Source organism: Mobula birostris, chromosome 6 (genome assembly GCF_030028105.1).
Source record: "Mobula birostris isolate sMobBir1 chromosome 6, sMobBir1.hap1, whole genome shotgun sequence".
NCBI lineage: Eukaryota > Metazoa > Chordata > Chondrichthyes > Myliobatiformes > Myliobatidae > Mobula > Mobula birostris.
The window spans coordinates 139,214,921-139,231,322 of NC_092375.1; the positions used below are offsets into that span (position 1 = coordinate 139,214,921).

The following is a 16,402-nucleotide window of genomic DNA, read 5'->3' on the forward strand; positions in this document are numbered from 1 at the left end:
AAACTCGTACCACTCACACCCCTCTTTACATCGGCAGCACAGCAGTGGAAACTGCGAGCAGTTTCTTGCACAACCTATCATGGTTCCAGAACACATCCTAAACATTCAAGAAAGCTCAACAACTCCTCTACTTTCTGAGGAGAGCATGATTATGCACATCAGTAGTCAAGATCTCTACAGATGCACAGTAGAGAGCATCCTAACCAGCTGCATCACTGCATGGTAAGGAAACGCACTGCGGTGGAAAACAGGTAGTCAAAACTGCCCAATCCAGCACCACCCTACCCACCAGCAAGTACAGAAATACAGAATGGTGCCAGAAAACAGACCAGCAACATGAAGGATCTTTCTCATGGACTGTTGCTCCCACTCGCATTAGGGAGGAGGCTACATAGCATCCATGCCAGGACCTCCAGACTCAAAATCAGTTACTTTCCCCAAGCAGTAAGACTGATCAACACCTCCACCCATCCAGCACCCCCCACCACTATATTATCATTCCTCTCAGAGTCACCGATACTCCTGTGCCTAGTGTTCACTTTACGTACATAACCAATCTGTGTATATAAGCTATCTTATGTATCTATATTTATTTGTAACTTTTAATGATTGTGTTCTTTATCTTATTGTAGTTTTTGTGCTGCATTGGATTCAGAGTAACAAATAATTTGTTTTCCTTTATACTTTTGTTCTGGAAATGACATTAAATAATCTTGAATCTTGAAGATGTCCCTTAGAACTTATCAAATTACTCTCCTAATACTCAAATTTCAAAGCTCAAGGTAAATTTATTATGAATGTACATATGTCAGTATATACTACCTTGAGACTCATTTTCTTGCAGGGACTTACAGGAAAGTAAAGCCATACAATAGAATTAATGAAAAGCTATAAATAACACGGACTGACAAAGAAACCAATGTGCAAAAGAAGATAAATTGTACAAATAATATCAAAAAGTAAATAAATAATAGTGAGAACATGAGTTGTGGAGTCTTTGAAAGTGAATCCATAGGTTGTGGAGTCGGTTCAGTGTTGAGATGAGTGATTTTTATACACGCAAGTTACTGCTGATGCTGAAGGTGGGAGAGGAAAGGCAAAATTTCAAGTGGAGTGTTGGGGAATGAGGAATTTTATTAGGTCCCTGTCTGAATGTGTATGTGATATATGTTGCCAGTGTTTGCTTCAATAAATCCAATCAGACTCTTGCAGAAGAAAATGTAGCAAGGATTGTGGTTTGCAGACTCTGTCTAGAAAAACAAGCTTTCCTGGTTTATTTTTAGACTGCCTGACCTTTTTAAGTGAGTGTTTTTCATTACCACATTCCTCCTGTCTGGGAGCAGGGCTCTCCTGTTACACAGTCTGTCAGCACTGTTTTATACTGGACTGGAACAGATGTGAATTTCTTTCTACAGCCTGTTTGGGAGGAAGTTTATTGCAGGAAAGATCCATAGGATCCAATCAGTTCAAGAGGAATAAAAGTGAGTGATTTTCTACAAGGGGAAGTAATTAAACAAAAATCCAATTAGTTACTCCAGACTTGCCTCGGAACTCCTGCTTTAATTTAGGTAAATCCTGCTCTGTCTCAGACTGTAAAATGGGGCGGAGCACAGCTGGTTTACAGTGGGTGTTACGTCCCCGGGGAGTGAAGACTGGGGAATTTCCACCATCAAGTTAAGTCATGGTAATAAGGGATTGACTTCTGCAGTGAATGGGAACCTTGACCTTTCACCCTGGGCAAACTGGGTTCCGAAGTAGCTGACTGGTGGTGAGAGGTTAGTTTTTCATTGATCGCCTATTCCTAGCATCCTGTCCTGAAGCAGCCACCTCTCTTGCAGCAATAAAAATGGAAACGCTGGAAGAATTAATCAGGTCAGACAGCAAAGGTAACATTTCAAGTCTACAATTTTCTGTTAGTGCAGATGTGATAGAAGCGTGTCAACCTGAGGTTTAACTTTCTACCTTTACAGACGCTGCCTGACTTTCCGAGTACTGCCGGCACTTATAATCTAATTCCCATCATGAAGCAGGTTCCTGAATACTCTGGGATACTTGTTGACTGTACGGCTTTTGGAAGCAAACCACTGCATGCTGGAGCAGGTGCTGTATTGTTGCACACATGCAGCTGGCTGGCTGTTGGCTTCCTCATCACTATCCTATGAGCAGCTCGTCCAGTTCCTCCTGACGCTGAACATATTCCTCGCTCCCAGTTCCCTTACTTTATGACCTCGCTCAGCGGGGAGATGGTTCCAGGTTCCCATCCACTTTATGGGAAGGAGTGCTTCTCAAGACCTTCCTGAGCAATTCAGCTCTGACCTGAAGCTTACAGCCACCAGAGAAACCAGAATCAGGTTTAGTATCACGAGCATATGTTGTGAAATGTGTTGTTTTGCGGCAGCAGTACATTGCAATCACTAATAATAAAAACCATAAATTACAATAAGAAGTGTATATAAAAAGAAGAAAATTAAATTAAATAAGCAATGCAAAAAGAGAGAGGAAGAATGCTGAGGTGGTGTTCGTGGGTTTATTGCCCATTCAGAGATCTTTTGGTGGAGGAACAGAAACTGTTCCTGAGATGCTGTGTGTGTGTGTCTTCATGCTCCTGTACCTCCTCCATGACGGTAGCCATCAGAAGAGGGTTTGCCCTGGCTGAGGGGGGCCTTTAATGATGGACGCCACTTTTTTTGAGCAAAATGGTTTCCCTATCAACATATCTAACTACTTGAAGCAACTCAATCAGATCTTAATCTTCTGTGCTCAGGTGAAAGTAGACCTGGTTTCCACCCTTCAGGGTCACTTAGGTGAATACACGTTAATCGCCCTGCAAAGGAACTGTGTCTGTGCCCAGAACTGAAAATCATCCTCCAGTGAATGTAGCCAAAGCTCAGTACAGCTGTAACTTAACTACTTCTCCCAGGCCCATTAAGCTTTATGTGCCTTACCCAATAATCTTTATTAATTTCTCTACATGGAGAGTAATGCTTAATTCATGTTCCTCCAAAGAGACTAGTTTTCCACCATTTGGAAGATGTTCTGATTTGTGTTCCGATGTTTTCCCACCTTTGCCAACAATGGATCTCATGCAGACAGTGTTAACCTCTCAATGTCCCTCCAGCATTATTGAGGGTTGTCAGTAAATTAGGCATCTTCCATTAGCGTAAAGCAATTTATAACTTCGTTGAAAATCAGTGGCATCAGTACCGATAATCGGGGCCTCGCTAGTCCTTCCTGCTAAACAGAATTCATATCTATTACCCTTATCTCTTACCCCTCAATAATTGCTTCTGTGTTTTGGCTTTCCAGAAATCATTTGATAACATTTCCAACAAAATACTCCGAAGCAACGTGGGTACACATAGAGTTGAGGATGTGCATCCTAGGTTCTTCAGAGTATTTTGCTAGGAATTTTTATCAAGATTTTGTGGGTTGCTGTATAATACCAATTTCTCTCATCTATATTAGCAGTTATATCCTTAAAGCATTTAGTTATGCCTTTATATCAGTGATCAGTTCACACATATCCATAAAAGTGAATGGTGGCGGGGGGGGCGCGGAATTGAAATACCATGAGTAGTAAGTTAGGGCCATCATAAATTACAAAAGAAAAGAATAGGGAAGAAAGGCCACTCTGATTCATCAGCAGATCCTGCCCCAGAGAAGAGCTTACATTTGTTGGGTCTCACCGTGGAGGATATTGGTGCAATGAAAGCCAAAATGTCCTACTTATGTCCCAGCCTCTGTACCATCGGTCATAAAAAGACCAGGATGAAATTATGTAATGGTTGCAACACATAATCCTTTGCCAGGTATTCCTGGTATTGAAACTAATGAGATTAAAGAGCAGGGGACACATTTGCCTTTGATTGCTTGCAATACACTCAAATGAGGACATGATCTGCATATTCCATTCAGTGGGAACGGAACTTGGTGAGCTCAGCATAATGAATAATCAGGTTTCCAGTACATCCTTGGAGCAAGCTCCAAATGGATTCTTCCCAACGCTCCTGTAACCCAAACACAAATGCCTTCTGCATTAAACTCAGAGATTTATCTTCAAAACATTTTCAGTTAATTTCTCTGTCCCATATGGCAACAATATATTCTGTGTCTGCTCATGAGCTGAAAGATCTGAGAACTGGTTGTACAATGGTGGACACCTACACTGAGGGAGCAGCAAGTGCCTTGTTGGTCTTCAGTACTAAACTGGAACTGCATGTCTAAAATTCTCCTGGTCTGTGAATCAAGATGAGGCATTGAAGTTGCAGTGTACTGTCCTTCCAAACTTTAATTCTCTTTAGTAACATAAGTGCAGAATGGGTTTAGAAAATCAACAAAACTGCAGATGATGAAAATCTGAAATAAAATAGAGTAAACCAGAAACACTCAGCGTAAGACCATAAGACATAGGTGCATAATTAGGCCATTTGTCCCATCAAGTCTGCTCCCCCTTTTGACCATGGCTAATTTATTGTCCCTCTCAACTCTGTTATCCTACCTTCTCCCCATAACTTTGACACCCTTACAACTAAGAACCTATCAACCACTGTTTTAAATATACCCAATGACATGGCCTCCACTGCTGTCTGTGGCAATGAATTCCACAGATTCATCTCCCTATTTTGTATGGAAGGGTCTCTGACCAGCAACGTTAACTCTGTGCCTCTCTCCACAGATGCTGTCTTACCTGCTGAGTGTTTCCAGCAACTTCTGTTTTAATGAAGTGTTTTTTATTTCCACTGACCAGGCACAGAGTTGCAGGCAAGAGCTGCCAGTGAATGATCCTTTTCCAGTCAACATTTTGTTCTGCTCAGCTTACTTTGTGCTTCTGACCACGCAGGGATATAATAGAACTGGAAGCCCATAAGCATACTGTACATGACAGAGAATGTAAAACTGCATGTGTAGGAAGCTTCATAAATAAGGTTGGACATGAACTGTAAGCTCCTGCAGTGAAGAGTAGTCTACTGAAAGTGGTAAACATGTTTTTCTGTCACTTCATCAGTCTCTAATGTGGGTCTTGATATAGTTGTTGAGAGGCAATGAGAAAGGTCAGCTTTCGAGTGATTGGCAGTTGTAGTAACTTTTGATATCAACCATAAAGAGTTCTGACCTCATGAAAAAGTTCTGCCGTTACTACTGAATGCCAGGAAGTGAAGTAATAAAGACAGAATATCTTTGTTGTGAAAACAAGCCAGCGATCTAAGTGGAGTGGAATAAATTTGGTAGAGAAGATGGATGCCCACTTCAAAGCCTCAAAGCTTTTGTGGTATTGAGGTGTGGGTAGTACTTTTGAGGGTTGAGTCATACCCGTATATTCCCTGACCTTTGTGGAGGAGCAGCCCCATCTCTGCTGTTTATTAGCTGGTTGTAAGAATATGCAAAAGAGCCTGGGTGTGAAGTATGTCTTTAGTCACACTGAATGTGACAATTCTGATCATCAATTGCTGACATTCTCACATTCATTTGTTCTTACCAGCCCCAGACAATCTCATTCTCAATGCCACAAAACTTATGCTAATTGTTTGGTAGCAAATACTGGAAATGGTATCATAATGTGGGTCTCAAATTTTAGAGTAATAAATTTATGGAGTACAGACACTCTGGCCCACCATTTCCATGTTGACCACTGGGTCACCATGTATACTCATCTCATTTTCTGAAGGACCTGGCTTGTGCTTTGCAGTAACTCAATTTACATGAATATCACATGTGCGTGGGATGCCAAAGCATGACTGGATTAAAATAAGAATCATATACCCGCTGTTACTAATCAAGTAACTGTTTGACTCAGTTGCCAAAATCATAAGATGGCAAACAACCACCGATGACGAATGGGTAACAAACATTCAGAGAACGAAGTATTCTTTTTCACAGCTTACTTTGTGGTAGAATGGTTTTAGAACAACGGAGGCGGGAGAAACTTTCAATTTAATAAAATAGGGCAAGGTCCATTCACCAAGTACTGATGATGCCAAAACGAACTTTGCTAAATCTACAAGGTCCAGGTAGATCAGTGAACCTAGTCCTCTTGGATTTAAGACTTCCTTCCCAATTCAGTGTCCTTATTGCCCAGAGGGAAATGTAGTAGTATAATGTGGTAATTGCAGGGTCATAACACCACAGTGACACAACATTCTTCATCACTTTGTAAATGCAAAACTCCTCAATAGCAATTGCAGCTTTCTATCGAGCCCCAGATTCCAGTAAGGAGAAACACTTCCATAATTTCTTGCAGGCCCCACCAACAATAAATTAACGCAACACACACACACACAAAATGCTGGAGGAACTCAGCAGGTCAGGCAGCATCTATGGAGAGGAATAAACAGTCAGCATGTTGGGCCTCAACTCTTCATCAGGACTGGAAAGGAAGAGGGAAGAAGCAAAAATAAAATGGTGGGGGAGGGGAAGGAGCACAATTTGGCAGGTGATAGGTGAAGCCAGGTGAGGTGGAAGGTGGGTGGATCAGGAGGGGGGAGGAAGTCTGGAAGGCCAACCAGAGGTATTTTTTTCTTTGTTAAATGTCTGTTTTTATGATAGCAATGCTGGATTCCAAGAGCTTCGGGTACTGCAAGTTGACCCCATCAGTGAACTGCTCATTGTGGAGGTGCTGCACTGGGTGCATACCTTGTTGCTGCCTGTTGCAGGAGGCACTAAAGGCATCAGAATTGGTGCGAGAAGACGGTGTGCAGTGTAAAGCCTGGTTTATACTTCTGCGTCAACGCGTCGCTGTAAGGTCTGCGTTGCCGCAAACCCTCCGCAAATTCGATGCGGAACCTTACTGGAGAGTCTGCGTTGCTGCGACGAGCACCTCTCCGAAAATGTAACCACGTGTCACGGCAACGCAGAACACAACAACTGTGATTGGTCGGCTTGGTAGCATCGCATGTCATCCTAGGCTGCAGTAGCTTCCCATTGGGCGACTGAAGGACAGGGAAGGAACTCTGGCTACAATGCTTTCCATAAAGCTTTACAGACCGCCGAAATTATGGAGGACACATTTCGCACAAAAAAAGACGCTCTCGTCTTGTTTACCCCGAGACTACCATGACCATGAAGCCTTGCACGGATGGATGAGTGCGCATGTATGACATGCGTGAATTGCCGAGTGACGCAGACACACAAACGCACAAGTATAAATGCTCACAACGCGCGTAGGCCACTTGCGTAGGTTACGGCGTCCAGTTAACACAGAAATATAAACCAGGCTTAACTGTGGGTAATTGTCTTGGACATTTCTCTTGTGATTGCAAGACCCTGCTGGACATAGGTAATGTAAGATGCCACAGGCCTGTTTCCCTTGTTTGGTGGCGTGATAGATGGCGGGGGAGCTGCATGGCCTTGATGATAGCCAGGAATAGGTCTCAAGCCGAGGGGTTTCCTGCTGCTGAAGTCCAGAACGGGACACGCTTGAAGTGGTGTAGCATAGTGTCTGTGCTCGGTTGGGGGCTGCCCTCTCCCATTAGTGGAATGACAGGCTGGATTGCATGTGCCCACTGCTGGGAATCTGCACCATAAATCTGCAGAACACATTGCTCAGGCTATATATATGTTTTTTGCGTGACTATGTTTTTTTACTTGCTGTTTTGGATGTGCTGTGTATGTTTTGCATTTTGGCCCCAGAGGCACGCTGCTTCATTTGGCTGTATTTGTGCATGGTTGAATGATAAGTAAACAAATTTGATTTGATTTGATTTGAATTTGATTTGTTTGATTAGCAAAGCAGTCTTGGTGACCAGTGATACAAAACAGACAAGGTTGGAGATGTTGAAGGTTGCAGGTCAGTCAGCGTCTATGGAGGGAGTCAATATTTCAGGCTGATTAGCTTTCATCAGAACTGGTCAAGGTTCTGTCGAAATGTTGACTCTGTCTCTTACCACAGATACTATTTGACCTGCTGAGTATCTCCAGCCTCGTCTGTTTTTATATTAGATTTACAGCAGTTCCAGTTTTTTTATATCTTCACCCATGACCTGATCCCAATTACCCTGAGGGCATTTTGAATCAGCTGTACTCGATTAAATTTTATGTAGAGCAAGCAAAGAAGCTGGAGCAAGATTTGTATCATGAAGAACCTTACTGAAGTAAACAGGCATTCAGAAGGATCATTTGTGTTTTCTTTCCCAGTGCCAGTCCACTAACAACCACACTCACTGAATTCAGTTTCACGTCTTGACCTAGTTGAATTTGAACTCGTGACCTCTGGCAAGTATCACCACTTAGTCGTTATGGCACTGTACTGATGGCCTAGAATATGTTATTTTATTTTGTGCAATTCTGCCTGCATTCATAATACTGATTTAAAATAAAAACATATCAAAGGAGTTATTCAAGTGAAATAATTGCTACATTTATCTACTGCTCCTCATGTGCCTTGCAGCTCAACCCCTTTTGAACAGGCAAAGTTCTCCTGAATGTGCTGTTGCAATGTGCTGTATTGCCCGATGTACAGTACAGGGACAGGTGTACAGCAGGTTGTACGCTGTGCAGTGCTGGCATGGAACGCTGGAACAATTTTATACTGCCAACATAGACAGCATTGTAGGAGTCAACAAAAATCAATACGAGTGTAAAGTGCACTTTACTGACCCCCTAGTTCGAGTCCAGCCGCGGGAACGTGTTCTGTCCTTGAGCAAGGCACTTAATCACACATTGCTCTGTGACAACACTGGTGCCAAGCTGTATGCCCTTCCCTTGGACAACATTGGTGTTGTGGAGAGGGGAGACTTGCAGCATGGGCTTCCATACAACCTTGCCCAGGCCTGCGCCCTGGAGAGTGAAGACTTTCCAGGCGCAGATCCATGGTCTCGCAAGACTAATGGATGCCTTTTTTTAAAATTGCCCCCCTCCCAACAAATGGCGATATCATATGTATATATATATAAACAAACCCATGACCTGATCCCAATACACACACACACACATACATACATATATATATATACACACACACACACACACAGTGGCATGCAAAAGTGGCCGTCTTGCATGCACTGCTCTTTTGAGGTCTATCCACAGATTCTCGATGATGTTTAGCTCAGGGGACTGTGAGGGCCATGGCAAAACCTTTAGCTTGCACCTTTTGAGGTAGTCCATTGTAGATATTATAGATTTTGAGGTGTGCTTAGGTTCATTATCCTGTTGTAGAAGCCATCCTCTTTTCATCTTCGGCTTTTTTACAGACGGTGTGATGTTTGTTTCCAGAATTTGCTGGTATTTAATTGTATTCATTCTTTCTTCTACCAGTAAATGTTCCCCATGCCACTGGCTGCAACACAAGCCCAAAGCATGATCGATCCACCCCTGTGTTTAACAGTTAGAGAGGGGTTCTTTTCATGAAATTCTGCACCCTTTTTTCTCCAAACATACCTTTGCTCGTTGCAGTCAAAAAGTTTTATTTTAACTTCAGTAGTCCACAGGACTTGTTTCCAAAATGCATCAGGCTTGTTTAGATGTTTCTTTGAACCTTTTGAAAAGAACTTTTTGGCTTAAGATGAAAAGAGGATGGCTTCTGCAACAGGATAATGAACCTAAACACACCTCAAAATCCACAATGGACTACCTCAAGAGGTGCAAGCTGAAGGTTTTGCCATGGCCCTCACAGTCCCCCGACCTAAACATCATCGAAAAACTGTGGATAGACCTCAAAAGAGCAGTGCATGCAAGACATCCCAAGACTCTCACAGAACTAGAATCCTTTTGCAAGGAAGAATAGGTGAAAATCCCCCAAACAAGAATTGAAAAACTCTTAGCTGGTTACAAAAAGCGTTTACAAGCTGTGATACTTGCCAAAGGGGGTGTTACTGCCATGCAGGGTGCCCAAACTTTTGATTCGGGTCCTTTTCCTTTATTGTTATTTTGAAACTGTAAAAGATGGAAATAAAAAGTTTTCTTGCTTAAAATATTAAAGAAATGTGTCATCTTTAACTTTATGCCTTTTGGAAATCTTTTACTCGCTTAGCTATTCACAGTAACAGAAATTTTGACAAGGGGTGCCCAAACTCTTGCATACCACTGTATCTAACAAATAAAACTGATCCTTCGTCTTTCATTCTTACCTCCTGTGGTGCAGCCCTCCCTCAGTAATGAACTGAAGCAGAGGACGTAAAGTTTGTACCCAATAACCAGAAGTGGGACTTGAACCCCAAACTCACCTGGACTGGCAAAAGCTTTGATTAATATTTTTTGTAAGTATGCAGGTAGTTAAAATGAACTCAACATGAGAAGTAGAACCAGGAGAAGATGATATGGCCCTCTTGAGAGTGCATTGCTGCTCAATAAGAATTTTGGCTCAACTTCACCATGACCCTCGATTCTAATACAATATCATGCCTCAAAGTATATAACATGTGCAATGAAGGCTTTGGTTCTGTTGAGTGAAACTGCCTTGTTGCATGTTTGGACATAAATAGGAGGCTACTCTTTGTGGTAATTTATAATGTCATTAAGCCAAGATTGGGTTCTTTCTGTCACTTCTTTTTGTGCTGCTCTCTGCCTGTAGTAGTATTGTTACTGGCCTTCTGTTGGCCAAGTGGGAATGAGTGCTGAGGCTCATTGAAGGTATTGGGAGATTTATTGGGAGTGTCAGCCATCTAACAACTCATACTTTCTCTCGAAAGGTAAATCTTAGTCCCGATTTCACTGGTAAATTAAGCATTAAAGGTCAAGGATCAGAGATCAACTTTATTCACCGTACAGATTTACATATATTTACATTTATTGTTCCAGCTGAGGGTCAGCAACTCCCATTCCTTTCCATGGCAGCTATGGGGAAATTGACAAAATCCAGAGGGGAAGATAAGTTCTTTTCATTTGTTATTTCAATTTACTTTAACAAATGCAATTATAAATTTTTAGCTGCTTCTATAGCTGTACCTGACCCTGGCTCGTATTTAATAATATTGTGACTGTTCTGACTGTAACAGCAATTTCTCGTTCCCACTGTAACTCTTCAATCCATTGCTCAAAAAATAGCTCCATACCTCAATATTCAAATATCAAATTTATAGTTGCAGGCAGCATACACAGGGTATTATTGCATTGAAAAATCACTTTATGCAGCAGCAGCACAGTACATTACAAACTAAGTTAACATAAACTTAGATTATACATAAATAACATGATAAAATAAACATCATGACATTAATGCAAGGTGAGAACAAGAAGAAAGAAATGTAGTCTAAGGTAGTGTTAGGATTCAAAAGCCTGATGGCATTGGAGAAGAAATTGTTGCTGAAGCTTGAGGTGTGAGTCTTCAAGCTCCTGTACTTCCTGCAGTATCGAAAAGAGGCCATGGCCCAGATGGTGGGGCACCCTGATGATGGATGCCTCCTTCCTGAGACATCATCTGGAGTATTGTGTGCAGTTTTGGTCCCCTAATCTGAGGAAAGACATCCTTGCCATAGAAGGAGTACAAAGAAGGTTCACCAGATTGATTCCTGGGATGGCAGGACTTTCATATGAAGAAAGACTGGATGAACTGGGCTTGTACTCGTTGGAATTTAGAAGATTGAGGGGGGATCTGATTGAAACGTATAAGATCCTAAAGGAATTGGACAGGCTAGATGCAGGAAGATTGTTCCCGATGTTGGGGAAGTCCAGAATGAGGGGTCACAGTTTGAGGATAGAGGGGAAGCCTTTTAGGACCGAGATTAGGAAAAACTTCTTCACACAGAGAGTGGTGAATCTGTGGAATTCTCTGCCACAGGAAACAGTTGAGGCCAGTTCATTGGCTATATTTAAGAGGGAGTTAGATATGGCCCTTGTGGCTACGGGGGTCAGGGGGTATGGAGGGAAGGCTGGGGCGGGGTTCTGTGTTGGATGATCAGCCATGATCATAATAAATGGCGGTGCAGGCTCGAAGGGCCGAATGGCCTACTCCTGCACCTATTTTCTATGTTTCTATCATCTCTTATCGATGTCCTCAATGGTGAAGAGAGCTGTGCCCTGGATGGAACTGGCTGAGCCCACTGTTTTCCGTAGCCTCTTGCATTCCAATGTTCTGGAATTTCCATAGCAGGCTGTGATGTTACCTGTCTACTTCCACTGCCCATCAAAGGAAGAGGCTCACAACCATCTCAGAGTAAATCATCTGCCTAGGTTCAAGGCTCTGCAATGGGCCAACCAGTGAAGCCTAGTTCTAGACTGTCCTTCAAGTGGAAGCACATTCTCAGCCCTCTCGCTGTCAGACTCTTTTAGATAAAATTTTTCATATACTTTTATAGATGAAATATTGTTTTCCCTATGTACACGTTTTGAAACTCTCTAGTCCAGCAACTCCTGAGACCTATCATGCTTTGAATCTGTAGTACAGATTTGTGATAATCAATTAATATTAATTAAAATCTAAAATTAACTAAGACCTGAAGTAACCTATAGCGAATTATCCCCCTAGTGCAGGCTTCGTGATCTCAGTCAGTAGTTTCTGGCTTATGGAAAATTTACATTATAGTCAGTTCTTGTTATTGTTAATTGATGCAGGAGTGTCCGCACTTAATAGAACAGCTGTCCGCTCAGTGTGTGTGGGGGGCAGGGCAGGGCAGGGTGATCAGCAGTAATTTCTGTGGTCCTATGGGTGTCAGACTAGATAGTTTTAATCTGTACTACCCTTAATAGTAGTTTGGGTTTGACAGCTCCCTCTGTGCATCACTGGAAACCCTTCTGACATGCAGACCTCTCCTCTGAATGCTTTAGCTCAGCAAGGTAGTTCCTAATGACTGGTCCTGAGAGACAGTGGACAGTGGACAGTGTCCCATGCATTGATGGTCCAATAAGGTTCAGCCCATGGTGTGTTTCACCACCAGCTCAATTCTGGGTCACTTTGATGAACAGTCAGTCTGCAAAATTCCAGTTAAATCCATTGGGTGATGGCTGAACAATTGATTTCCAAAATGATCGCACTCTTTTCCTTCTTGGCCTGCAACCTTTAATTAAACTGGAGAGGGTGCAGTAAAGTCTCAAGACTGAATATTTCAGGTTCAAGATTCACTCTAGTTTATTGTCACTCTTCAGTACAGGACTGTAAAGGAGAACAAAATGAATGTTTCTCTGGATCCAATGCAGCATAAAAAACACAATAAGCATACAGAATACAACTGAAAAAAGCAAAAAACCCACAATAAATATAAATATAAAAGCAATCCATAAAACTCAATGTACAAGTAATTGTTACATATATAGACAGATTATATGTATATAAAGTAACACCAGGTGATGTATTTATAGTGGTGGGGTGGAGGTGTTGATCAGCCTGACGGTTTGGGGCAAGTAACTGTTTTTGAGTTGAGTTGTCCCAGTGTGAATGCTGCGGACCCTCCTTCCTGATGGGAGTGGGCCAGACAGTCCGTAGCAGAGCGGGTGTGATCCTTCATCGCAGTGCTACCACTTTTCCGTCATCTTTCTGTATGTATGTTTGACGGCGGGTAGGCCGGTGCTGCTGATGTGTTGGGCAGTTGTACCTGCATGCTGATCTACTCGCTCACAAGGATGTTGTCGGCACAGGAGAGCATAGTTATAAGGAGAGGCTGGATAGACTGGGACTATTTTTTCTCTGGAGCAAAGGAGGCTGAGGGGTTTACGGAATCAAGAAGGATGTGTATAGGGTTGATGGCCATGGTCTTTTTTGCAGGATATGGGAATCTTAAACTATAGGCAATAGGTTTAATGTGAGAGGCAAGTTTCTCACTGATAGGACGGTGGGCAAATGGGATTAGCACTGGAAGACTATATGATCAGTGCAGCTAAATTGGGCCGACAGCACAGTTTCTGTGCTATATGACCCTATGAGCAAATGGCAATTTCTTTGCACAATCATTAATTTAATACAGCACCAAACAAACTAAGCACGGTGGAGACAACAATCGCTATCGCCAACATGGGCTTCACAAAGCTGTTATGCTGTCTGCAGAAGGAGGAATGACGTTTTTTAAGCTAGCAGTACTGAAGACAAGTATAAGCCTTTGATAAAATCCCACAAGAGGTCTGAATATGAGACCAAAGATCTTTCATCAGAACTGAGAAAGAGAGAAAGTCTGGACAGCAGAGGAGATGGAGGAGGACGATGGGTGGAATGAAGGGGACATTTGTAATTGGGTGGATAGTTAAGATCTTTTGTGTGATGTGTTGCTAATGTGCTGAAGTCAAAGAGCATAGAACAGCACAGAAGCAGATCCTTAGGCTCATGATGTCTGTGCCAAACTAATCTCATCTGCCTGCACATGGTTCATATCCCTCCACGATATATACCCCTGTCTGTTCATGTGACTGTCTAAATGCTTCCACAACTTGCCTGACTTTACATTTCGGTTGCATACCACTCTGTCTAAATAAAACTTGCAAATCTCCTTTAAACTGTCCCCTTTCTCACATTAAACAAATGCCCTCTAGTCTTTGGGGAAAAAACTCTTACTATCTACCTTATCTTTGCATCAAATAATTTTATATGCTTCTATCAGGTCACCAGAAAAGTACAAACTGAATCTCTTCAATCTCTTCTTATAGCTAATACTCTCTAATCCAGGCATCATCCTGCTGAACCTCTTCTGCAGCCTCTCCAAAGCCTCTACATCCTTCTGGTAATAGAGTAAAGTGATAATACAGGCCTATTGGTACGTGGCCAGAAGGGATGGCAAAAGTGGCCTGTTCAGGTACAGGAAAAAATAACATGCAAGTCACTTGAAGCTGGAGAAGTCAATATTGAACTATTGGTGAAAGTTTCTGTTTGATAAATTTGGGGAATTGGTATCAGGCACTAGATCTATTATTATTCAGGCAGAAAACAAAGTGTACACTATATTGAAGAGCCATTGATAGATATTGCATCAAATTGCATATTCTAGCAACAGGTCCCCATAAGTGCAATCTCCAATCTCCAACCCCATAATTGCACAGAAGGCTAATAGAATGTAGGCTGTATAATGCGCTCAGTGGAGTTCAAGTCTAGAGACATTCTCCTTAAGCTGTACAATGCACTTGTGAGGCCACACAATTGAGTACTGTGTGCAATTTTGCTCTCCATATTGTGTGAGGGATGTGAAGGCACTGGAGAGAGTTCAGAGCAGGGCGACTGGACTCATTCCAGCTCCACAGGGTATGAGCGATGAAGAAAGATTGGAAGAATTAAATCTTTTCAGCCGAAGTAGACACAGAATGAGAGGAGACATGATAGAAGTATTCAAGGTCATTAAGGGTATAAATAAGGTGGATGCCAGCTGCTAGTTTAAAATTAATCCATTAACAAATACCCGGGGCCATGGGTGGGCACTAGTTAAGGGAAGATTTCAGACTAACATCAGGAAGCATTTCTTTACACAGCGAGTTATGGACACATGGAGCAAACTACCTAGTGGTGTAGTTGCGAGTAGTATCTGATAAACTTTCAAATCTAAACTCGAGAGTTATTTCAACATGCTATGTGAGTAGGAATTTGGCAAGCTTTGCTGGGCTGAATGGCCTGTTCTTGTCAACAACTTGCTAATGTTCGAATGTTCTAATTTGTATTAATTTCAGACTCATATACATCTGAAGATGAAAGTGATCCATTGCCAGCTTTTTCTGCCTCTTCGTTTGCTGTGGTGTGTCTGCTCAGGTAGATCCTGTGCAGGTTGAGATTTAATAAGCCACATTCTGCTGTAATATGGTGTTAACCATCAGGAAAAATCCAGCAGATTCCACTAGAACTTCCCAGCAGAGCAAACTAAGGATGCTTCCTCGTTTACTCCCGTGAAGAACTGTCTAGGTGGGGAGTAGTGACTATGAATTTATTCAAGATGGTTTGTATGATTGACCTACAGAAGAAATCTTTACAAAAAACCAGCTTGATCCTTGTAATGATTTTTTTTCAGAGATCCCAGTTAACATCATCCTTGTTGATTACAGTTTATAAGGGGATTAAATGTTCTTTCTTACCCATGTTTGTCATTCCAGTGTAAATATCATTGGATCTGCATGTGACCACAATTAGTGTCGGGGGCGGGGATGGTGGGCAGGGACTAACTGTAGGGTGCCTCAGGAATTTGCCTGAAATGCTTTAATTTCTTTGTGAGCAGTTCCAGCACACCACATGGACTGTGATACAAGTTGCTGATTGCTGAGAAAATTCTGTAACCACTCACTTTTACGTTGTATCAGAGTTCTGCAGAAATGGTAGTCAAAAGGTCAACGTTGTAGTTAGTACCACCTCCCTTCAGTTCACCTCATCAAGATATTCTGCTGTTCCTTCCTCCATTTTGGCTTCTTCTAAATCTCCTGAGCCACTCCAGGTGATAGTGAGCTCCTCGTTCAAACTACTCCCTGATTCAAGAGCTCTCTCTTGACTTCCATGGTGATCTTTTAGAAGCTGCTTTAAATTTACAATTCTTTTGAACTCTCATACAAGTGAAAAGATCTTCTCTGTATCTAC

General features: G+C 42.2%; 1 long non-coding RNA gene across 1 annotated transcript; it reads left to right on the forward strand.

Moving 5' to 3' along the window:
• The first annotated feature begins 1,733 nt into the window (after positions 1-1,733).
• LOC140198583 (uncharacterized) lies at positions 1,734-15,920 on the forward strand. The gene is made up of 3 exons (XR_011886203.1): positions 1,734-1,872; positions 1,971-2,351; positions 15,511-15,920. It is a non-coding gene; the product is annotated as an uncharacterized lncRNA (long non-coding RNA).
• Positions 15,921-16,402: the final 482 nt, after the last annotated feature.